Source organism: Acipenser ruthenus, unplaced genomic scaffold (assembly GCF_902713425.1).
Source record: "Acipenser ruthenus unplaced genomic scaffold, fAciRut3.2 maternal haplotype, whole genome shotgun sequence".
Lineage (NCBI taxonomy): Eukaryota > Metazoa > Chordata > Actinopteri > Acipenseriformes > Acipenseridae > Acipenser > Acipenser ruthenus.
The window spans coordinates 22,501-30,000 of NW_026708474.1; the positions used below are offsets into that span (position 1 = coordinate 22,501).

The following is a 7,500-nucleotide window of genomic DNA, read 5'->3' on the forward strand; positions in this document are numbered from 1 at the left end:
GTATCACGCGTCGGCCGCCGGATAAAACCGGCAGCTGGCTCGTTGGTCTAGGGGTATGGGGTATATATACAGAGTGATGCAGATATAACTGACTCTATTCACATTCCCATCGCGACATCATCTTAAACGCCTTAACTCTCAAATACCAATTTCCACTGCATGCAAACTTCAAGCCATCCTATTGATTTGATCAGGAGCAGTCTAAGAGTGTATTGTCTATTGCGTTGTGGGAGGACGCTTTGACTGAAATGTTGATAATCGTAGGACATTATTATTTGTGCCTGGAAGCTCAAATTGAATGAAATGGACTTTGAAAGTTGTATTAAGTGCCTTGATGAAGGGGGCAAATGAAGAAGTGCAAATCCAGGAACAAGAAGGTTGCAGGAATGGCCTGATGCTGGGAAGCTGGAAATTAACGTGACAGAGCAGAAGGAAGCAAGTTTTCTTCCAGGACAACCTTGTACTTGGCTTGATTCATGCCAAAGCTGCCCGATTCCAGCCTTGCTGAAGCACCCCCAGATCATCACCGATCCTCCACCACATTTCACAGTGGGTGCGAGACACTGTGGCTTGTAGGCCTCTCCAGGTCTCCGTCTAACCATTAGACGACCAGGTGTTGGGCAAAGCTGAAAATTGGACTCATCTGGGGGTGCTTCAGCAAGGCTGGAATCGGGCAGATTTGTCTTTGTGAAGGACGCATGAATCAAGCCAAGTACAAGGTTGTCCTGGAAGAAAACTTGCTTCCTTCTGCTCTGAAAATGTTCCCCAACTCTGAGGATTGGTTTTTCCAGCAGGACAGTGCTCCATGCCACACAGCCAGGTCAATCAAGGTGTGGATGGAGGACCACCAGATCAAGACCCTGTCATGGGCAGCCCAATCTCCAGACCTGAACCCCATTGAAAACCTCTGGAATGTGATCAAGAGGAAGATGGATGGACACAAGCTATCAAACAAAGCCGAGCTGCTTGAATTTTTGCGCCAGGAGTGGCATAAAGCCACCCAACATCAATGTGAAAGACTGGTGGAGAGCATGCCAAGACGCATGAAATCTGTGCTTGAAAATCAGGGTTATTCCAACAAGTATTGATTTCTGAACTCTTCCTAAGTTAAAACATTAGTATTGTGTTTTTTTAAAAATGAATATGAACTTATTTTCTTTGCATTATTCGAGGTCTGACAACACTGCATCTTTTTTGTTATTTTGACCAGTTGTCATTTTCTGCAAATAAATGCTCTAAATGACAATATTTTTATTTGGAATTTGGGAGAAATGTTGTCAGTAGTTTATAGAATAATACAAAAATGTTCATTTTACCCAAACACATACCTATAGATAGTAAAACCAGAGAAACTGATAATTATGCAGTGGTCTCTTAATTTTTTCCAGAGCTGTATATGCATCAGCACTGTGCTGTGGCTCGAGCTTGTTTGACGAGGCAGGCAATGCAAAAATGCCAAAACTTGCTTTTGCATTGTAGAACCTATTTAATTTAAATGAACGCTATGCCTTTAAGAACACAAGTGCCAATTGAGAACATATCGGCAGCTTGTTAAGTGTTAATTGTCTCCCCTTTGTACCAAACATATTTAAACCAAAGGAAATAGTAATGTATTACAGTGCCATTTTCTAATGTGATTAAGAAATGCAAAAAGCACCGTCCCTGGGTGGGCTTGAACCACCAACCTTTCGGTTAACAGCCGAACGCGCTAACCGATTGCGCCACAGAGACCAAACTGTTAAACCGCCAGCATATACGGGAGATACTGCACAACGTGATCGAGGGAGCAGAAACATAAACTAATGTTAACAGAAAAGAAATATAAAAAGAGAATTTCGACAAAAGCTGCCGGGAAGCACTGCCGCTGCTGATTGCTTGTTTCTACGCGCTTTGAAAAGGGAGTCTCGTCTTCCAGAATATCACTTACAATGTGGGCCATCAAAAATAAAAAATAAAGTTTCTATAGAAGATGATTTCAGCAAGCTAAAACACCACACGAACACTTGTCATGTGACACTTTCTATATTGGCTTGCTAGCTTGCAATTGGCTGCTGGTCCGCGGCGGTGCGGCACTGAGCGCTGGTTTATCATGTTACAGGTGTTATACACTGAGCGCTGGTTTAACATGTTACAGGTGTTATACACTGAGCGCTGGTTTATCATGTTACAGGTGTGATACACTGAGCGCTGGTTTATCATGTTACAGGTGTTATACACTGAGCGCTGGTTTATCATGTTACAGGTGTTACACACCAGCGCCAGTAGGCACTGAGCGCTTTTCACCTCCAGCGACAGTGTGTCACTGACGCTGGCATGCGTATCGGGTGAATAATGACGTTTTTATTTATGCCACTTTCTTACGGACAGTAGTCAGGGTGATGATACAAGACCAGAGCCAATAAACCTGTTATTTTCTTGTCCTTTCACTACCATATTCTATTGTGCTTGTTCAGAATACGCGTGAATCCTGAAAACATATTTAATGTTAATATTTAAACAAAGCCAGCAGCCACTTTATTGATCACTCTGTGGATAAACCGCTATTGGAATACAGATTCTTGTGTTAAAGATGTTAATAGACTTTCAATGTACACGTTTTAGAGCTAAGCGTTTGTTGAGGCAGTTCCAGTGTTTGCCTTTTGGACTTACTCTGGAAGGAATACAAAAAAAAAAAAACATTTGTTGAGAACCGCATTTGGGAGAAAACTTAACAGTTTCGAAACGCATTAGTAAAGGCATCGGATTCTATTATGGTGTTTCTGAGCTGTTGAACGTTTCGCTTGTTAGGGCGGGAGAGTCTGTTACAAAGAATTGCCACACTGTATGTATCTCCATAATGCGTTGGGACTAAATACGCCGATACATTAAAACTACTTGGAGAATGCGGGCATCGATCCTGCTACTTCTCGCATGCTAAGCGAGCGCTCGGAAAGATTGTTTCAAGGAAATCAACAGCTGATACCAACTCTTGTCAGCACTCAATACTATTTTAATTTCCATTTTAAATCAGACTAAAATAGTGTTCCTAACACAGATTGCATTTTTGTTGCATTGCCTGCCTCGTCAAACAAGCTCGAGCCACAGCACACAGCGCTGCTGCATCGGGACACAGAGGTGGATTTTAAAGCGACTGAAACTTCGAGCTGAGACTACTTTTTGAAGAAATTGAAAACATACCTCTCGTCGAAATATTTGCTATTTAGTTAATTAATTTATTTTTTGAATTTGCAATTGGCAGACTACATTGCCGAGACAATCTGAATTGCTCGTATCAAGCTGCGATGGAGCCTATGAGAATCGCTGGCATAAATCAAGGGGAATTAGCTCAAATGGTAGAGCGCTCGCTTAGCATGCGAGAAGTAGCGGGATCGATGCCCGCATTCTCCAAGTAGTTTTAATGTATCGGCGTATTTAGTCCCAACGCATTATGGAGATACATACAGTGTGGCAATTCTTTGTAACAGACTCGCCCGCCCTACATGTGCATTTTAAAGCAGTCTCCTAATTTGTAATATTCCCCAGACTGAAAAACTGCAGTGCGCCCTCCATCGTATGCCTTCCGAGAAGCAAAAATGGAATTTTTTATATATTTTTTAGCAATTGAAGAGTTTCTGTTAATTGAGAATAAATATAAATGGCTTGAAGTTTGCTTTAATTTGTAACGTGTTTGTAATGAAATATTAGTGGTTTTTTACCAATCATTGTTCTGTATACTAGCTACTGCTGCATGTCCAGGAGGTTGCTCCTCCGCTTCCCATTTGGTCTAGCGGTTAGGATTCCTGGTTTTCACCCAGGCGGCCCGGGTTCGACTCCCGGTATGGGAACATCTTTGTTATTGTCATTTTGTTACAGAACTGTGGTCATGTGTAAAGTGTTTTCATTATAATAATAAAGCTAGTTACTTGAAATGTATATATATATATATATATATATATATATATATATATATATATATATATATATATATATATATATATACACACACACACAGAATGATGTAATGTATTTGACTCTATTCACATCACCTCACATTTCACTGGTTGCCTACGAGGGCTTGAGAGGGGTGACGTAAAAGTGAGAGAAAGAGCAGTTTAGACACATAACATACAACAATCTGACACTCGCTCCCGACGGGTCAGGCAGCATCCTCTCGCTCCCGGGCGTTTAATAGAGCAAAACTCTGTCTTTCCAAAGAATTGTGTGGTTTGGTCTCCGAATGGAGGCGTGGGCTGAGGGCTGATTGCACAATGGTTAAACGAGGACTGCAGTCTTTGTTGAGTCTGCAAAGCTGTTGCTGTGACACGCCTTGTAATATGGAATATATTGAAACCGAATTGTCTGCTTGTGTAACACCTAGCCAATAAGGAGTAACTAAAACGTCACGCGAGCATTGGTGGTTCAGTGGTAGAATTCTCGCCTGCCACGCGGGAGGCCCGGGTTCGATTCCCGGCCAATGCAACCTTCTTTTTCTTTTTTACTTTATGTATACAATTACAGCAGCACGCACCTGCCTTCAATCAGTAAAAAAAAATCTCCCCGTCGGGGAATTGAACCCCGGTCTCCCGCGTGACAGGCGGGGATACTGACCACTATACTAACGAGGAAGGCACACGCTACCTGCCAATATGGCAACGCATTTAGTTGCAAAGCGACTAAGTCAAAACTGCCTGCTGAGCTTAATGTCGGTTTACGGATCGAAAACAGTATAGTACAAAACAAAACAAAAAAAAATTCGGGCTCGTCCGGGATTTGAACACGGGACCTCTCGCACCCAAAGCGAGAATCATACCCCTAGACCAACGAGCCAGCTGCCGGTTTTATCCGGCGGCCGACGCGTGATACAGTCTCTGGCAGCAAAATAAGTGCAGCATGACCAGAGTCCCGTTCCGTCTGCCGGTGCGGAATGCTGCTGGCACCTCAGAGGAGGGGGGCTTAATACTTGCCAACGCAACTTTCTTTATTTTTTGGCATTCTTATAGTGCTGCTTTTTTTTTTTTTTTTTTTTTTTTTTAAATTCGCAGCACGAAAACTAGGATTCACATGTGTTTCACGTAACACTTTTTCAATACATTCATCTGGTCACAGTGTTTACCTCTACAGCAGGACCCGGCAATGCTTTTAATGGAATCGGCATTAAAAGCTGCCACGTCAGTGGAGAACTGCCCGAGTACTCTCGCTCTCATTTCAGACAAGGGGGTTTGAATTGCCTTCTAGCCGTTCTCGCTCACGCCGGGCGCCGTGGCGTGTGTCTGTAATCCCAGCTACAGGGGCAGGTTGAGGCTGGCGGATCGCTTGAGCACGAAAGCTCTGTGCTGCAACTGGCTGTGCCGATCGGGAGTCCGCACTTAGCACGGCATCGACATGGCATTTCTGGGGGAGCTTGTGAATGCCAGGCCGTCTAAGGAGGGGTGAACCGGCCCAGGTCGGGAACGGAGCAGGTCAAAACCCCCGTGTCGCTCCAGTATTGGGACTGCTCCTGTGAGCGGACGTTGCAGTGCCTCCTTTTTTTCTATTTATTTTTTGAAGTACTGTATCACGCGTCGGCCGCCGGATAAAACCGGCAGCTGGCTCGTTGGTCTAGGGGTATGGGGTATATATACAGAGTGATGCAGATATAACTGACTCTATTCACATTCCCATCGCGACATCATCTTAAACGCCTTAACTCTCAAATACCAATTTCCACTGCATGCAAACTTCAAGCCATCCTATTGATTTGATCAGGAGCAGTCTAAGAGTGTATTGTCTATTGCGTTGTGGGAGGACGCTTTGACTGAAATGTTGATAATCGTAGGACATTATTATTTGTGCCTGGAAGCTCAAATTGAATGAAATGGACTTTGAAAGTTGTATTAAGTGCCTTGATGAAGGGGGCAAATGAAGAAGTGCAAATCCAGGAACAAGAAGGTTGCAGGAATGGCCTGATGCTGGGAAGCTGGAAATTAACGTGACAGAGCAGAAGGAAGCAAGTTTTCTTCCAGGACAACCTTGTACTTGGCTTGATTCATGCCAAAGCTGCCCGATTCCAGCCTTGCTGAAGCACCCCCAGATCATCACCGATCCTCCACCACATTTCACAGTGGGTGCGAGACACTGTGGCTTGTAGGCCTCTCCAGGTCTCCGTCTAACCATTAGACGACCAGGTGTTGGGCAAAGCTGAAAATTGGACTCATCTGGGGGTGCTTCAGCAAGGCTGGAATCGGGCAGATTTGTCTTTGTGAAGGACGCATGAATCAAGCCAAGTACAAGGTTGTCCTGGAAGAAAACTTGCTTCCTTCTGCTCTGAAAATGTTCCCCAACTCTGAGGATTGGTTTTTCCAGCAGGACAGTGCTCCATGCCACACAGCCAGGTCAATCAAGGTGTGGATGGAGGACCACCAGATCAAGACCCTGTCATGGGCAGCCCAATCTCCAGACCTGAACCCCATTGAAAACCTCTGGAATGTGATCAAGAGGAAGATGGATGGACACAAGCTATCAAACAAAGCCGAGCTGCTTGAATTTTTGCGCCAGGAGTGGCATAAAGCCACCCAACATCAATGTGAAAGACTGGTGGAGAGCATGCCAAGACGCATGAAATCTGTGCTTGAAAATCAGGGTTATTCCAACAAGTATTGATTTCTGAACTCTTCCTAAGTTAAAACATTAGTATTGTGTTTTTTTAAAAATGAATATGAACTTATTTTCTTTGCATTATTCGAGGTCTGACAACACTGCATCTTTTTTGTTATTTTGACCAGTTGTCATTTTCTGCAAATAAATGCTCTAAATGACAATATTTTTATTTGGAATTTGGGAGAAATGTTGTCAGTAGTTTATAGAATAATACAAAAATGTTCATTTTACCCAAACACATACCTATAGATAGTAAAACCAGAGAAACTGATAATTATGCAGTGGTCTCTTAATTTTTTCCAGAGCTGTATATGCATCAGCACTGTGCTGTGGCTCGAGCTTGTTTGACGAGGCAGGCAATGCAAAAATGCCAAAACTTGCTTTTGCATTGTAGAACCTATTTAATTTAAATGAACGCTATGCCTTTAAGAACACAAGTGCCAATTGAGAACATATCGGCAGCTTGTTAAGTGTTAATTGTCTCCCCTTTGTACCAAACATATTTAAACCAAAGGAAATAGTAATGTATTACAGTGCCATTTTCTAATGTGATTAAGAAATGCAAAAAGCACCGTCCCTGGGTGGGCTTGAACCACCAACCTTTCGGTTAACAGCCGAACGCGCTAACCGATTGCGCCACAGAGACCAAACTGTTAAACCGCCAGCATATACGGGAGATACTGCACAACGTGATCGAGGGAGCAGAAACATAAACTAATGTTAACAGAAAAGAAATATAAAAAGAGAATTTCGACAAAAGCTGCCGGGAAGCACTGCCGCTGCTGATTGCTTGTTTCTACGCGCTTTGAAAAGGGAGTCTCGTCTTCCAGAATATCACTTACAATGTGGGCCATCAAAAATAAAAAATAAAGTTTCTATAGAAGA

At 43.2% G+C, this 7,500-nt stretch overlaps 6 non-coding genes across 6 annotated transcripts; 2 read left to right on the forward strand and 4 right to left on the reverse strand.

The window, feature by feature from the left end:
* Positions 1 to 1,657: 1,657 nt before the first annotated feature.
* Positions 1,658 to 1,731, reverse strand: trnan-guu (transfer RNA asparagine (anticodon GUU)). The gene has a single exon. It is a non-coding gene; the product is annotated as a tRNA-Asn (tRNA).
* Positions 1,732 to 3,752: 2,021 nt separating this feature from the next.
* Positions 3,753 to 3,824, forward strand: trnae-uuc (transfer RNA glutamic acid (anticodon UUC)). Its single transcript has one exon. It is a non-coding gene; the product is annotated as a tRNA-Glu (tRNA).
* Positions 3,825 to 4,387: 563 nt separating this feature from the next.
* trnag-gcc (transfer RNA glycine (anticodon GCC)) lies at positions 4,388 to 4,458 on the forward strand. The gene has a single exon. It is a non-coding gene; the product is annotated as a tRNA-Gly (tRNA).
* A 74-nt stretch (positions 4,459 to 4,532) lies between these two features.
* trnad-guc (transfer RNA aspartic acid (anticodon GUC)) lies at positions 4,533 to 4,604 on the reverse strand. The gene has a single exon. It is a non-coding gene; the product is annotated as a tRNA-Asp (tRNA).
* Positions 4,605 to 4,734: 130 nt separating this feature from the next.
* trnap-ugg (transfer RNA proline (anticodon UGG)) lies at positions 4,735 to 4,806 on the reverse strand. The gene has a single exon. It is a non-coding gene; the product is annotated as a tRNA-Pro (tRNA).
* Positions 4,807 to 7,187: 2,381 nt separating this feature from the next.
* Positions 7,188 to 7,261, reverse strand: trnan-guu (transfer RNA asparagine (anticodon GUU)). The gene has a single exon. It is a non-coding gene; the product is annotated as a tRNA-Asn (tRNA).
* Between the last annotated feature and the right edge of the window lie 239 nt (positions 7,262 to 7,500).